The sequence below is a fragment of the Copadichromis virginalis genome, linkage group LG17 (assembly GCF_057382275.1).
Source record: "Copadichromis virginalis isolate Kocher_CV1m ecotype Utaka linkage group LG17, C_Virginalis_male_GT1.1, whole genome shotgun sequence".
Lineage (NCBI taxonomy): Eukaryota > Metazoa > Chordata > Actinopteri > Cichliformes > Cichlidae > Copadichromis > Copadichromis virginalis.
Window position 1 is genome coordinate 24625970 of NC_140634.1, and position 15894 is coordinate 24641863.

Sequence of the window (15894 nt, forward strand, 5' to 3'; positions counted from 1 at the left end):
ATCACCACATGAATAATCTTTACAAACAAGGCAACGTCCTGCATAATTTCCCTGCTCTCACATTGTCAGCTTGCAGCACATCCCGTTTTTGGCCATCACTCCGAAAGCTCCATTTTTCTCTGACTATGGGATCTGTCCACAGGAGGTGGTGCTGAAATTTCACCCTGCGCACAGGACCACTGTCCATGGTTCTGAATCAGCACTGCACGGCCTGAGCGCAGAGGCACAGGCTCCCACAGAGAGAAAAAAAATAAGAATTTTGCTGGCTGGATGAACGGATGGAGCAGCTTGGACTTTGTCTCAGCTGGGACTGTCTGTAAGTGGCAAACAAGCCAGAGTCTCAGCAGGCAGGGAGCTCCACGCCCTGTTTGCTTCAGAGCTGTCACATGTGACAGCGTCATCTACAAAGAGATGGGGAGCTGGAGGTCTGAATACATCCCTTAGATAGACAGAAAAAACGATTGTGGCTAGAGCTAGGTCGGACATTGCCTGCCTCAGTAGAATATCCTAAAAAAAAAACCCAGCTGAATGTGTGACACAAAAGAAAGACAGCAGTTGCACTTTTTCGATGATCAAAAGCCTTTTCTGTTTTGTTTGGGGTTTTTTACATCCTGCCTGTGTTTTAAAATTCAGGCCGACACATTGAGGATGCAATTCCAGTGGGACGTTGTGTGAAAAGAACGGCTGATCCCTGGTCATGAGAGGCCAACCCCACTCCATCCTGTCTTTCCCTGGAGTAGAAAAGCCAGCCAATCAGAGAGGACGAGGCAATGAGTCACGGAGAGAGCAGACCGCATCCAGTGGACCGAAAGGAGCTGTCTGGCGCTCTGGGCAGCAAAAGCGGTAACGTCCATGGATGGAGCGATCCGCTCAGGTCTCCAACACACACAAACGTACAGGAGATACATGTGATTTACAGATAGATTGGGATTTTTTTCTCTAAGTTTCAATTAATTTAATGTAAAAAGTAAAAAATTTCCCTCTTCCTTACCATAGTTTATGACTCTTGCTCTCTCTTTTATGAGATTTATGAGAGAGTTTATTACTCTCAGATATTACCAGCCCTCAATAACTCACAAAGCGCCCACTGTAACGTTGCAAGGTTGTGTGAAGGTCAGCATATTGCTTACTTCCACAACTCAGGCCGAGATGTGTTAAAGCTTTGCAATACTATAGCACGGTACCTGACATTCAAGGCTAAACGGCTGTTTAAATAAACAAAAACACAGTGAATAGGCCATGTGAACGAGTGCCTGAGACGCTCATTAACTATTGATGCGAAGGGAGCTCTCGCAGTCAGATACGTAGCACACAGCACAGACACCTACGTGCAACACACACAGTTGTGAAATCACATGACAATGCCAGCGGGTGTAATATTTTCCCAAAAAAATGATTAAATTATTCTCAAAGTGAATTAATCTTATTAAATAGCTTCCATAAATTACTCATGATCTTACACATAAATCAAATGATAACAATGGAATGAATATGAGAGATGAGCAGGTTTTTCATGTCCTCTACTGGACGTACAAATCCATTTTCCAATGAGCCACAAAGGCGCTGCGGATGTGAAAAGAATTTATTGGACCTTGTAGGAGAATAAAGGATTTGGAAGGTGATGGGAAAATTTAGTAAAACCCAAATGTATTGGTTTTGAGCCTGAAAAGACTGGAGCTTTGTGCTGCCTTGTTCTAGCGCAAGACTGACAGACGGGCACTGTTTGAACCCCCACAATCTGCCAACTTTCACCTCTTTCATGTCTACTGTACCTCAGCTCGCGTGGATGGATGGGTGGAGGGAAGAATTTGAAGGAAGAGAGATCGACTAGTTCATTTCACTGGAATCTGGGATAATGAGGCCAGAGAGAGCGAGAGAGAGAGAGGAAGAGATAAGGCACGACAAAGGGGAAATGACAAACGGTGGGGTAGGCAGCACGTTGATTCAATTACAGCACAACTTCTCATTAAACGACATAGAAAGCCAGCCCTGGGTCAGGAAGCCACAATACTAAATACATAGTGGATACACCTGCTAAGAGCAGCATGTTTGTTCTCTTGGCTGTAGGGCAGTAATGGTTTCCTCTGACTGTACCGCTGCCACCCTGAGACAGCCGTTGATCTGGAGCTCGGGCTAACCCTGTGTGGGAGTCTGCTTACTCCCCCTCACCCCACCCCACTCCACCCCACCCCACCACCGTCACAACTTAAAAATGTTGAAGCACACCGAACAAACATTTTGAGCAGTACCACAAGAAAAACTGATTCCACGTGTAGAAAGTATTTACCGACCCACTATTAGAACCACAAGCACTTTCTCCAATATTAGTCTAATCTTGGAAATATGTTTTGTTTTTTTTGTTTCCCTTTTTAGTAAATCCTGTCAATGTAAATCTGACGTCCTGTCATCCATCTGTCACCCTGGATAAGCCCTTGTCAAAAAGAAACGGCACCTCCTACCCTTCCTCCTCCTCTTCTCTTCCTCTATACGACCTGACTCTTCCAATCACTATTACAGTACGGAGTCCTCAGAGCCATGTTTGCTGACACGCTCAAGCTCACACACACGCACACATCACAGGCAGCGTGTTCTCTGGATTTCAAGCGGGCATGCGGTATTTTTTAAAGCAGCACAGCAAAGCGGAGCTCCCGTGCCTTTTTGACTGTAAAAACATGCCGTCTCCATCTCCACGCTGCGATTCTCCACTGTTACCTTTTTGTGAGGGGAGAAAACAAAATAAAAGACATCTCTTACCTGGCAGCACGCTGTCTACCCTGGGTCCTCTTCACAATCCCAGGAAGGGGTTCAAGTTTGCAGCGCGAGCTCGATGTGACACTTTGAAAAGAAGGGGGAAAAAAAGGAAAACCAAAATAAGTGGCTAAAAAGCAATGTCCCCCTTTATTCTTTCACACACGACGGCTCAAGAAGCACTCACGATCATACACTTGAACACCCAGTTGACAGCTCCGGCAGGCGAGCAGCTCACTGTTCCTTCCCTCCCTCTCCCTCCCTCTCTCTTTCTCTGTTCTCTGTCCCTGACACTAGCCTCCTCTCTTCCCGCCCACCTACTCCAGCCCCCTCCCCCAGCTTCTCTCTTTTTCCATCGGTCTCCTCACTTGCTCTTCCTCTGTCAGACAAAATGCACACATCCCCTTATTCTCTCAGCTCACTATTTTTTTTTTTTGACATTTCCCCTCACCCGCTCACACGCTCTGCTCCGTGAAAACAAATATCAGTCGGAGGTACTATTAGATGTGCATTTCCACATGCCATCTACAAACTTATTCTTGTTTGATGAACCATTTCAAAAGATATTTTCTCTCGGAATAAGACAAAGCCAGTCATGAAAGGCTAATAACATCAGATGGTGGGATTAATGAATAATGCTAATGAGGCGTTCATACTGTATACGATTTAGAGTCCCCACTGAGAGCCATCCCTTAATTCCCCCCCTCTCAACACTCGTTCCCCATCTTGCTGTCTCACTCCATCTATCCCTTTCTCTCTTCAGGTCTCACTAGTGTATCCGATGCTGCTCACGTCCCATTCTGCAGACAGCTAGTCAAGGGCATTCCCAGAGTAAGTGTATGCAAATGCTCTGCCTCGAGGAGCTGCCTCGTGTCCCTTCGACACTCAGCCGGACCAGATGTGGCACATGGCTCTTCCAAGGAGAGGGCAGCAGATGCAAAGGCAAAGGAGAGCCAGCAACAGCAATCTTCTCAGCAGTCGTGACCTCGCTTCAGTGGACACATTGAGGCCGACGGCACCTGAACTGATACTCTGAAATATACGAGAACCTAGGCTGACTTCCAGCTTTAGTTTGAGGGCAAAATAAGATAGAAAAGAGCCCTACACTGACTGAAATATCTGATAATATTTCTGATTAATATAATATATGATACTAAAATGTTACGTGTTAAATGCTTTATCCATTTCCACTTTTATGGTCATTAATAATTCATTGTTTACTAAGTAGCTTGTCAAAATTACACATGTACAAGCTATGCTACATTCACTGCCCTGCCTCTTTGTCAAAGGTGTCAGTATTATGGTGGATAATGTTAGTTGAAGTGATCCTGGGACATGTTATATCAGACAAACTGTGCCAGTACATTTTATTGAATTGAGAAATGCGTGCCCCTGAAAAATCCTAAATCCTTACTCAGTATTTGGCAGTATGTTCTGGGGTGCCCCATTCTTCCATGTACATATTAACAGTAGAAAACTGACTGACTTACCCCATACACAAAACAGAGCAAGAACTGAAAAGAGTGGGGTGTAAACCAGCTAGCATGGCAGGCAATTTGACTACCCTTAATTTTAGTTATAACATATTTTTTCAGTCATGATACTTGGCCACATCCAGTGATTTGGGCTGTTATGGCATGATGTCTACAGTTTTGTCATCTTTTTCTTTTGCTTCTACACAAAAGTGGCCCATAAATGGAGCAGCCATCTCAAGTCTGTGATCCCTCTATTTCATCATATGCCATACATCCTGTCACACCAGCCCTCTGCATGTCCTCCTTCACTACATTCATTAACCTTCTCTTTGGCTCTTTTCCTTCTGCCCAGCAGCATTAAACATCTTTAGCCCAGTATATCCCTCCCTTCTCTCTTACTGTCTTCCTCCTCTCCTCTTCCTGTGTCTTCAGACTAGCACACTTTCCACCAGCACCCTCTGACCAATCTGATATGGAAATCTTACTAATGACCTCCATGCTTTTGCTGGGTTTCCTTCCTGATGCAACCCTCCCCCTGGTGCTTTGGACTGGAACTAAGAGTACACTGGCTTGTGACACTGCATTACTGTACAAGTAACATTACAACCCAGACATAAAAACCTCCTTTTCATGTGTTCACATGTGGAATCAGTGACTAAGAGTTCCACGCCTCCCTGTTATGTTCATCTGCACTTCCATCGATAATCAGCCAGGCGCTCCTCTTCTTAACGGGTCATGTGTCATCCAATCATCCTCACTCAATGAAATCCTCGAATCCCTTTAGTGTTTCCTTGTTTTGTCTACAGATTAATAATAACACACGTGAACAGTATCCATTTTCTTCTCTGCAACAGATCTGCTACATGAGCTGGGAGAGCAAAGGAAGTCTGCAGCAAACTGTAACTCTGTGAGATACAGTATGTTTCTGCAGGCTTGAACAGATGTTACATGTGTGTGCAAGTGTGTCTGTGTGTGTCTGCATATGTCTATGGAGAGACCCAGTGTGTGAATAAAGTGCACAGGCTGATAAAGCACAATGAGACACATGGCACTGCTGACAGCAGCCCACACACACACACACACACACACACGCATGAGAGCTAACAGACATATAGGAGGGACAGAGGCAAAGCAAACAGGGAGTATGTGTTAATGATTACCAGCTAGCACCCTGCCTGGACTCAGGCACAGCTTCTCTGTACATAAGCTTTGGTTCACTGGTTCTGTGCGTTCTGTGTGCGTTTCTTGTATTGTGTAGCTGTGGGGGGATCGATTACTGGGTAAGGTGATGTGGCCATCGCAGATTTGCAGCTCAGCAGTCTTATGGTTCGACCCTAATGAGAAGAAAGGGAAGTACATTCATGCTGAGCTGTGCAGGCCATCCTCTATGGAGAATATCTGTTGTGTAGCTCAACCTAGTGTCCTAAACACACAGGCCAGCACTTCAGAGGCCACTCACTATCGCAGCTAGGGGCTGGAAATTGTAAACCTGAAACACGTCTATGCTTATCTCCTTGCGAACGTAAACTGGCTGGAAGTAAGATAATAGTTTTGGCCAAATAATTTCCCTGAGACAGAGAATAAACATTTGGGTAAGTTTATATAATGTGTATGCAGTATAATGAGTTGTTTTAAGATTAAAAATGCCCTAAACGGGAAAAATGCAGGCAGCTGTCAAATCACTGCAGCTTAACTGAGAGTCCGGGTCCAGATTAAGGCCCTCTGTTAATGTCACTGAGCCCCAAAGGTACAGCAAGAACCACCCAGACACTGAAAGACCAAAAAAAACTTTGATTTGTAATGTCTGCACATCATATTCTGCAGGAAAGGAAAAATATTTCCTCTACTGAATTTTACTGAAACTTTACAAGTAATGGGGGAGGCTTCTATTCAAAATCCACTAAGTTCCCTCCTTATTTAGTTTTGCTGGCACTGGTCTTGCATGTACAGCTGTGAGCTGGGAGAGCTGGTTGATTGGGTTTAACAGCGTCAGACGCCAACCTTGAGCCTGTTTTTTTCAGAATATGAGGTTGGCAAGGTGGAGTAACTAACAATTTTGGGATTCAGGAGACCGTGATTCATGTCCAATTTGGATTTCAGTTTTTTTACATTTTGTTTTGCTGCATTTTCACTTCAGCCTTCACTTGCCAGGTATATTTAAGAATCAAAAACAGGCTTTGGTTTCTGAAAGTATTGTGGCTGGGACTAAATTATACCCCCTGAAAACAGTAACCCTGCATGCTGAAAATTTATGCTTACCCATTGGGTTTAAATGTGATGCCAAGGGGCCTTTACAAGCGTCCATATGTAAGTGCTTAGGAGCGAGAAACCTATTTCAATATTTCCATGACCCGCTGCACCGCGGCACTGACACCAAAGGACACAATGTGTTTATCTCAGGACAAAATGGCAGTGGAGCCAAGAACTGGCTCCAAACGGCCAGTCAGAATCCAGACTCAAAACTCGTACATGTAGGTTTTCAAATCATATGCAAGCCCTACACAGTTTCTGCACCATGTTCATACACAATATTAAAAATGAAATAAAACAAAAAAGTCAGGATCAGTGCTAGCCATTCACATTGAGATTTTATAATTTAGATTTTATTTAGAGGCCACCGTGGCTCAGGGGGTTGGGAATCGCATCTGTAACCGGAAGGTCGCCGGTTCGATCCCTGGGCTCTCTGTCCTGGTGTCCTTGGGCAAGACACTTTACCCTACTTGCCTACTGGTGTTGGCCAGAGGGGCCGATGGTGCGATATGGCAGCCTCGCTTCTGTCAGTCTGCCCCAGGGCAGCTGTGGCTACAACTGTAGCTTGCCTCCACCAGTGTGTGAATGAATAGTGGTATTGTAAAGCGCTTTGGGTGCCTTGAAAAGCGCTATATAAATCCAATCCATTATTATTATAAAAAAGGTCAACTCCCTCCAAGCCCAGTCTAAAACAAACATTGTGTCCTCCGCTCTCGAAGGAAACTTGCATTATCTCTGGTTTTGCACAGGTTGATGGAAGTCACCCACTTCAACATTTCAAAAGAAACGGGCAGGGAATATGAAGAGGAAAACTAAGAGTGAAAATCTTTCAGCCCAGGAACCCGTCAGTTCAACCGAGATTGAACAAGAAAGGAAAAGCGAGGAACAGAGATCAACAGTGTGAAAGAGGAAGAAGAAGGGCGAAATGGCATTTAGAAGAAAAAGGCGGTGAAATAAAAGGAGATGGGTGAACAAAAAGGACAATTTCCTAAATGTCACGGGCATTTGAATGGTCACCTTTGGACACAGCAAATTACGGGTCTTATTCAAGCGCTGGATGTGAAGCAGTTAGAAGTAGCTTTTGTAACTCATCTATACAAACCTTAATCACTAATAATTTGTTCTCTCTTCCACATAGCTGCCCTCAAATTTAATTGCAACGGAACAACAATGTGATGATTAAAAGTGAATACCATAAAAAATTATTCAGTAATTCTTCATGTTTCACATTTTTGATTGATATAATTAGAAAAATTGTTCTCCCACCAAACAACTGCAACTCTAGTTGTCTAGTAACTCTAGTTTTTGGGTGAATTGTGATCCCCAGGTTATTGTTTCAGTTAGCTCAGTATCTTTGGAATAAATTAAATGCATGTAGGTATATCTGTGTATTTGTGATACATGTTTGTGGATGCATAGAGGCATTGGTACATTGCCATGATAGGAATCATGCGGTTACATTTTGGATGAAAAACAAGGTGACCGCTGGACTTTCTGCTTGCCCACAGCCATGAATTCAATTTAAAAATCATCATTGTCTGCCCTTGGCAGCATATGGTGCTTCTTCCAACTCCCAATTTAAAGTTTCATCACAGGAAACTTGCATTTCTGAACTTTATGAACTGATCATTCCTCTCTGGTCTATCGGCTCCAGTTAATCCTAATTCATCCAATCACTGCACGCACTTATGTGTCTCGTCACATTCAAAAGGACTACTTTTCTTAATTGTCCATCTTACTGATTTAACAATCACCCACCTCCTCCGCCCCAAACACCAGAGGATTCAGGATACAGGCAGAGGATCCCCTAAAGAGAGCTAAACCAGCCTCAGCCACACTGCTCAAGCAATTTGTGCCAAAAAACACTCTTAACACATCAAGTCATCGCGGCTGTTTTCTTGCATCCATATTTTTTTATTCAAAGTTGAATTTTTGGTCAAATAAAGATTAGCATCAACGGATTAGCAAACTCATGCTTGTCTGGCCTTTGATGGCCCACCTGCACTGGCTCTGCACTGCTTTACTGGAACTGCATGCAAATGGTTTGGTTCATAACCATTTAGACAGGGTTTAAATTCCCCAGAAATCAGATTTCGCTTTGCCCAAGTGAGTGAAATTTGATAAGAACAAAAGGCAGATGTCATCAAGAATCCAAAAAAAAGAATCAACAAATGATTTTCTTCTTGAAATAATCATTGAATGTAATTTGGTACTAGCATGGATTTATTGAAGTGTAGCCTAAAAAAGATCTGTGGTAAAGGATCTGAAGGCCACTGATAACAAATTTTTTCATATCTAATCTCATTTTCATGCGTACGTGGTCCATTATGCTAAGAAATGCTTAACGTTTCCCACAGTCACGATTTCTGTTCTGCACCTTCAATCACAAAAATGGCACCAGTGACTAACAATGACACCGACCTCTGCAGATATTAGACTCATTCTGAGGAACTGGCACAATCATATTTTTTTCCCCCTTTAACGCATTCAAGTTGTACTGCTTTGACCCACCCAGACTATCCAGTGCTAATTCTCTCTGCTACTGAGGCATGCATTTCCAAATGGAGTAAAGTAGCCCTAATTACAGCTGATGCGCTCATTTAATCTCTCTCTCTTTCTCTGTCTTTCTCGGATTCTCTCCCTCCGCCCATCTCTCTCCACCGCAGGCAGGAAGCTGCCACGAATCACTTACAGCTTTATCGTCGGATAAGTGGCTGTTCAAATATGAAGCTATTCAGAAAATTCCTTTCAGTACACACAGGTGCTTCCTTTCAACACCACCCGGCTTCTCTCGCTCACATGCGTGCGTCAGATACTGTACACAAACTCCCACCTACACACAGATGTACTCATGCAAACATACAGGGCACAACATTACACACAGAGCACCTGCTAGGGTCAGGAGCACATGCCAGTGTCACTGAGGCCACGCAGATGTTTGGCTGCCATTTGAAGGTACAAGAGGTCCAGAGGAAAAATGACAAACTGCTGTTATCTACAAATTTTCTATTTTTAAATGTCAACTACTGCAGTGAGTCTTAATGTTAAAGGAGCCATCTTCTTATGTTTGCAATAATTAGCCACCATTTATATACAGTGGGGCAAAAAAGTATTTAGTCAGCCACCGATTGTGCAAGTTCCCCCACCTAAAATGATGACAGAGGTCAGTAATTTGCACCAGAGGTACACTTCAACTGTGAGAGACAGAATGTGAAAAAAAAATCCATGAATCCACATGGTAGGATTTGTAAAGAATTTATTCGTAAATCAGGGTGGAAAATAAGTATTTGGTCAATAACAAAAATACAACTCAATACTTTGTAACATAACCTTTGTTGGCAATAACAGAGGTCAAACGTTTACTATAGGTCTTTACCAGGTTTGCACACACAGTAGCTGGTATTTTGGCCCATTCCTCCATGCAGATCTTCTCGAGAGCAGTGATGTTTTGGGGCTGTCGCCGAGCAACACGGACTTTCAACTCCCGCCACAGATTTTCTATGGGGTTGAGGTCTGGAGACTGGCTAGGCCACTCCAGGACTTTCAAATGCTTCTTACGGAGCCACTCCTTTGTTGCCCGGGCGGTGTGTTTTGGATCATTGGCATGTTGGAAGACCCAGCCTCGTTTCATCTTCAAAGTTCTCACTGATGGAAGGAGGTTTTGGCTCAAAATCTCACGATACATGGCCCCATTCATTCTGTCCTTAACACGAATCAGTCGTCCTGTCCCCTTGGCAGAAAAACAGCCCCATAGCATGATGTTTCCACCCCCATGCTTCACAGTAGGTATGGTGTTCTTGGGATGCAACTCAGTATTCTTCTTCCTCCAAACACGACGAGTTGAGTTTATACCAAAAAGTTCTACTTTGGTTTCATCTGACCACATGACATTCTCCCAATCCTCTGCTGTATCATCCATGTGCTCTCTGGCAAACTTCAGACGGGCCTGGACATGCACTGGCTTCAGCAGCGGAACACGTCTGGCACTGCGGGATTTGATTCCCTGCCGTTGTAGTGTGTTACTGATGGTGACCTTTGTTACTTTGGTCCCAGCTCTCTGCAGGTCATTCACCAGGTCCCCCCGTGTGGTTCTGGGATCTTTGCTCACCGTTCTCATGATCATTTTGACCCCACGGGATGAGATCTTGCGTGGAGCCCCAGATCGAGGGAGATTATCAGTGGTCTTGTATGTCTTCCATTTTCTGATGATTGCTCCCACAGTTGATTTTTTCACACCAAGCTGCTTGCCTATTGTAGATTCACTCTTCCCAGTCTGGTGCAGGTCTACAATACTTTTCCTGGTGTCCTTCGAAAGCTCTTTGGTCTTGGCCATGGCGGAGTTTGGAGTCTGACTGTTTGAGGCTGTGGACAGGTGTCTTTTATACAGATGATGAGTTCAAACAGGTGCCATTCATACAGGTAACGAGTGGGGGACAGAAAAGCTTCTTACAGAAGACGTTACAGGTCTGTGAGAGCCAGAGATTTTCCTTGTTTGAGGTGACCAAATACTTATTTTCCACCCTAATTTACGAATAAATTCTTTACAAATCCTACCATGTGGATTCATGGATTTTTTTTCCACATTCTGTCTCTCACAGTTGAAGTGTACCTCTGGTGCAAATTACTGACCTCTGTCATCATTTTAGGTGGGGGAACTTGCACAATCGGTGGCTGACTAAATACTTTTTTGCCCCACTGTATACTTATTCCATTAACTGCCGTTCAGAGCAGCATATGAAGGACTCTTGATTTGTTTACAACTTTTTAGGCCAACACTTCTGTACTGTCCATTTATTTGGGGTTAAGAAAGTTTGTTTTTGCTCGTCTTCTTATTCAATTTCTAGTTATTATCCTGTCAAGTTAAATTGTGATGGTGTGAATTTGACGTATTGGAACATCTCTCCGGTGTCTAAAAGCCTTCTCTGAAAACAGGAACTCAGAGTATCTGTCAAAACTCCCTGCATCCTGTTATTGGAAAGTCAATCGCAATCCAAACAAACAAATCTTACGCATGGAGACTAAATTACAATGTAAAATGTTCAAAACATTTTCAATATTCAAGTAACTGGCAAAATATAAAGTTTTCATACAAATGAAAACTGCAATATGTTTAAAATTCTACTAAGAAATATTGCAGTATTAACTAGTAGTAGACATTAAAGCTGCAAAAATCGGGATTTAAAGTGAAAGAGAACTGTCCCTAATTAATGCAGTTTCTTTTCTTTTTTTTCTTTTTTTTTTTTTTGTCCCGTTTGGATCTGTAGCCATCAGAATTGTTGTCTTAAGGCCAAGAAAGATGCCAAGCGGATTTGCCATATTGGTCCATTTGATTGACCTTTATTATAATTATGAATTTATTTTATTTTCAGTTGCTACAAACGGGACAGACATGACTGGGGGATAGGACAGGGAGAAAGAATGAAAGAAAGAGAGGGGGAGAAAGAAAACCAAAGGGGAGAAGAGACGGTGAGAAGGGGGGGGGGGGGGGGGAAGAAAGAAAAAACAAACAAACAAAAAAACAAAACACCTGGGTCACCTGTATGGAGAAAAAAAACAGAAGAGAAAGCAAACAACAAAGAGCAACATAATAAAAAAAACGGCACCATCACAATAAACTAGCTAGCAGTAGATATCAGTAGATACTAAATAATAAACGATATTGTGCAGCACGCAAGATAGACAGCGCACAATGTGCTTTGAGGCAGCAGCCAAGAAAGCTGTAGTGCGCGTCTGTGAATACCCGTGTGTACACCTGTGTGCATACCTGTGTGGATCAGCATGCTTGCATTCCAAAGGTTTCTCCATGTAACGATCTGCTAGGGAGTGTGGGGGGGCCACAGCCCCGTCCTTCAGGGTATGAAGCAGGTATGGAGGAGATCAAAACTCCAGACATCCAGAGGCCCCCAGAACACAAGAGACCAAGGAAGACCAACAGAGGGGCAGCCGCGCCACTGTCCCAGTAGGAGCTGAGGAGAGTCCCAGATGAGGGCTCACTCAGCAGCCGCGGAGCAGAAGCCAGGGGGAGTTGCAGTGACGCGCCCGTGAGCTCCGCCGGCCGCCAGCTGTGCCTGAGTGACCGAGCCCCAGGCCGAGAGGCCGGGGGCACCCCACCTCCGAAGTGGCCCGAGCGAGCCCCAGGCTCCAGGCCCCGATAAGCGGCCGCCAAGGAGTGAGCCGGTGTGTACCCGGACTCCCATACCCGGACACAAAGAACCACCAACGCACCGACACCTGAGGGAGTCCGCCACTGGCAGGGGAAGTGGTGGTGTGGGGAAATAGGCCTCCAAACCTTGGAGGGCCTGAGATGTCCCCAGAGAGGTGGCGTCTGACACCCAACCTGACATATAGACACAGACATACAGGCACACACAGATACAAACATCCATTCCCACCCTCATGCTCTCATATGCACTTACTCCACACTCAACCAACGTGGGGACAGACATAAAGAGACGCTGTACACACGATCACACTCCCCAAGCGTACTCTACGAACCGGGTCTAGGTACCCTTGCCCCTGGAGGGGGGAACTGCACCCAGACCCAGGTGGTGTTACCTTTTCCCTGCGGTGGGGAGAGGCAGACCGCCCCGACTCCGCAGCAGCAGGGAGGCCCCACACTCCAGACCGCAGTCGGATGGCCAACTCCTCCTAGCCCCCCCGCTCCAGCAGGCCGCAGAGAACGGGGGTGAGAGAAGACTCCAAACCTCCCTCCACCCGCTCATTGTAGTGTTGATGCATGTGTGTTCTAAGGTGCAATTAAAACCCAGGAGGGCTTGGAGCTACCTGCCAGAGAGCAGCAGGTAAGCGCATAGTCCCTCCTGCTAGCCCTCAATGTCTACGTGTATTTAAAATTGAGAGGTGGGCAACGACGCCAGGGGTGAAGTGTACACCCTGATGGTAATTTGGACTCCGTGTATCGTGCCCACCCCCAAGATCCTATATGTATGTGTAATGAGAGTGTGAGTAATGTGAATGTCTAAGTTGTGGGATAAAATTGAGGCAGAGGCAGCCAGAAGGGGACAGAGGGGGGGGTAGCCTCCTCTGCACCCTGGTGACATACCCCTACTCCAAGGCCCTGCATGTGTGGGTGGTTGTGGTGGAGCGGGAAGCGGGAATTAATGCAGTTTCTATTAATTCTGTGCATCTTCAGCGAGAATTTTAGCATTCTCCGCTAATGGTTTACACGCTAGTTTTTTGGGTCTCGCCAGCTTTGTTTCCAGATTCATGATCCGGCTATTTTTCAAAAACCAGAGGGTGAACCCACTGTAGCTTTTAGCGACGCAACAGTAAACATTTAGTGGGTGAAGAGCCAGAAGTTTATCTTGACTTGTTAGACACCGAACCAGAGTCTCAGCATCCACTGAAGTGTTGCACTTGAAGGGAACTGGACTTCTTTTCTGGTTTGTAAAGACATTTCACCTTTCTTGTTCAGTTCTAGAAACTAATGGAGAGTCCCACGTATTGACTGTCTTTGGAATTGGCTTAGAGTTATTGACCAACCCGGTAATCACACAACTCATTGAGGGTTACATGATCCAAGGTGTTAATCAAGGGATTAATGTCACAAGCGCCAATGGTGCATTCCATCTGAAGTCAGAACTTCCTGTTCCCCACCTGAGATTTTGAACTGGAATGCCCCCTTAAGCCAGACAAAGTCAGAGTGCCCGACCGATCTTGACTTTACAATCCATGAAAGTATGTAATCTGTACAGCCACCATTGTGTATCTGGCTGAATAAGCCATTCGGAAAACATTAAGCGCAAAACCAGAAGTGTTGTGTAGCAGTGATTAAGTGAAACAAATCCTGGCATTCCTTACTTTTACAAATTTACTACTGGCATGCACTCAAATCGGGAATGACATTTCTCTCAAATTAGGAGGAATTCCGACATTCAACTTCCGAGGATGTTGGACAAGGTGTGAAACCTCCGTTATACACTGCCCTACCTCGGCAAAAGGTCACATGGGTCAAGGTGCACTGGGGGGGTTGAATTGCTTGGGAAGAAATCTCTAGACTTCACTATAGGTGGCTAATAGTTGGCGTCATAAGCCACAATCTCTGTTCAAGGCTCGTAGTTCACAGTCCACATAGACAGTCTCCTTTAATCCCCTCTCAGACCATCTGCCGTCTTAGTCAACATTAACATCCTTAAAAGAGTTTCCCTCCTTCAGGTCCAGATGTACCATGAGCACGAGCTCATCACGAGTCTTGTCACAATGAGCTGGCTGTTTTGTGTTGTGTATTGACCAATGGCTTTATTCGTACCTTGGTTCATGTGACCCTCAACGACTTACTTGATTACCTGGAGTTAAATACCTTCATCACTGAAGAGGCCTCTTGGATTAAAAGTGAAATGTCTTCACAGTCAACAGGCAGCCTGGTCCCATTTAGAGCTGCTCGCATTTCACATAAACAAATAAGGGGTACTTTGCCATAAATACAGCAACTGAGATACAGTAAGGTGACAGCACTTTCTGCACCATCCTTTCAACATCCTTATACTGATCATCACTGTGTGTATGTGCTAAAAGAGAAATCAATTCCTTCTTTGCTACTAAAACCAGTTCTGAAGTATGATTTCACTAACTTGGAGGATTAAGCAACCGTGTTTTGGCTTTTTTCTTGAAATACGATTACAATTTTAATCTTGAAATTTCCACCTTATTCTCAAAATGATCGACAGTATTTGCCTCTTGTAGTGTTTTGATTACAGCTGCTTTTATTGCCCTCAAGTAGTAAGCCTCGTTAATGGTATATCCATGTTTCTCTGAAGTGGATTGCTTTGATCTTTATGCATCATACTGTAAAGGTAGATAACGTGTACAAAATGGTCTTTATTTCTTCACCCCTTTGATTCTGAGCATAGCGGTAACAGTATTAATATCTTTTCTTTGGTCTTAACAAAGAGCATGATGCACTTGAACCACTGCAGTAAGGAGCATGCTATTAATGACTTCATTGTCTGCTTTTTTTCAAAAAGCCTGTGGAGTCTCTGTCTATAAATCCACCTTCTTTCTCCAGAAAGCCCTGCTAGCATGCTCAGTAGCCTTTATCTCCTCTGTTTCTCTGCTAACTCCAGTCACCAGGCGCTGCTGCTCACGGAGGTCACATCCGATTCCTCCCAGCAGTAATAATTACGACATTCTTATGGAGAGATGAGTTGCCCTTTTGACCTGCGAGTCCCCTTGACACACACGTGAGGAGAAGAGCATCGTGAGAAGAATTCACCAGGACTTATGACTAACAGACTTTAGACTGAAGACACACGAGACAGACAGACACACCAGTGAACGTAGTACATCTTGCATAAATAAGGACACTAAGGAGCATCTGTGTGCCGACGGGAACGGTGTGTTGGGTATTTTTTGGGGAGGGTCCCTGTCTGGGACGGGATTGAGGAGTCAGCACTGCCTGTTAGAG

The 15894-nt window shown here is 44.6% G+C and overlaps 1 protein-coding gene across 3 annotated transcripts in view; it reads right to left on the reverse strand.

The window, feature by feature from the left end:
* The window catches only part of syt1a (synaptotagmin Ia), a 212945-nt gene that overhangs the window by 107545 nt on the left and 89506 nt on the right, over positions 1–15894 (reverse strand). For 2 of the 3 annotated variants that reach the window (XM_085435800.1, XM_085435803.1), the window contains exon 3: positions 2755–2835. The gene's annotated coding sequence lies outside the window, so the exon portion shown is untranslated. Of the gene's footprint in view, positions 1–2754; positions 2836–2935; positions 2997–15894 lie in introns of those variants that run through there. The other variant, XM_085435801.1, reaches the window with a different exon arrangement.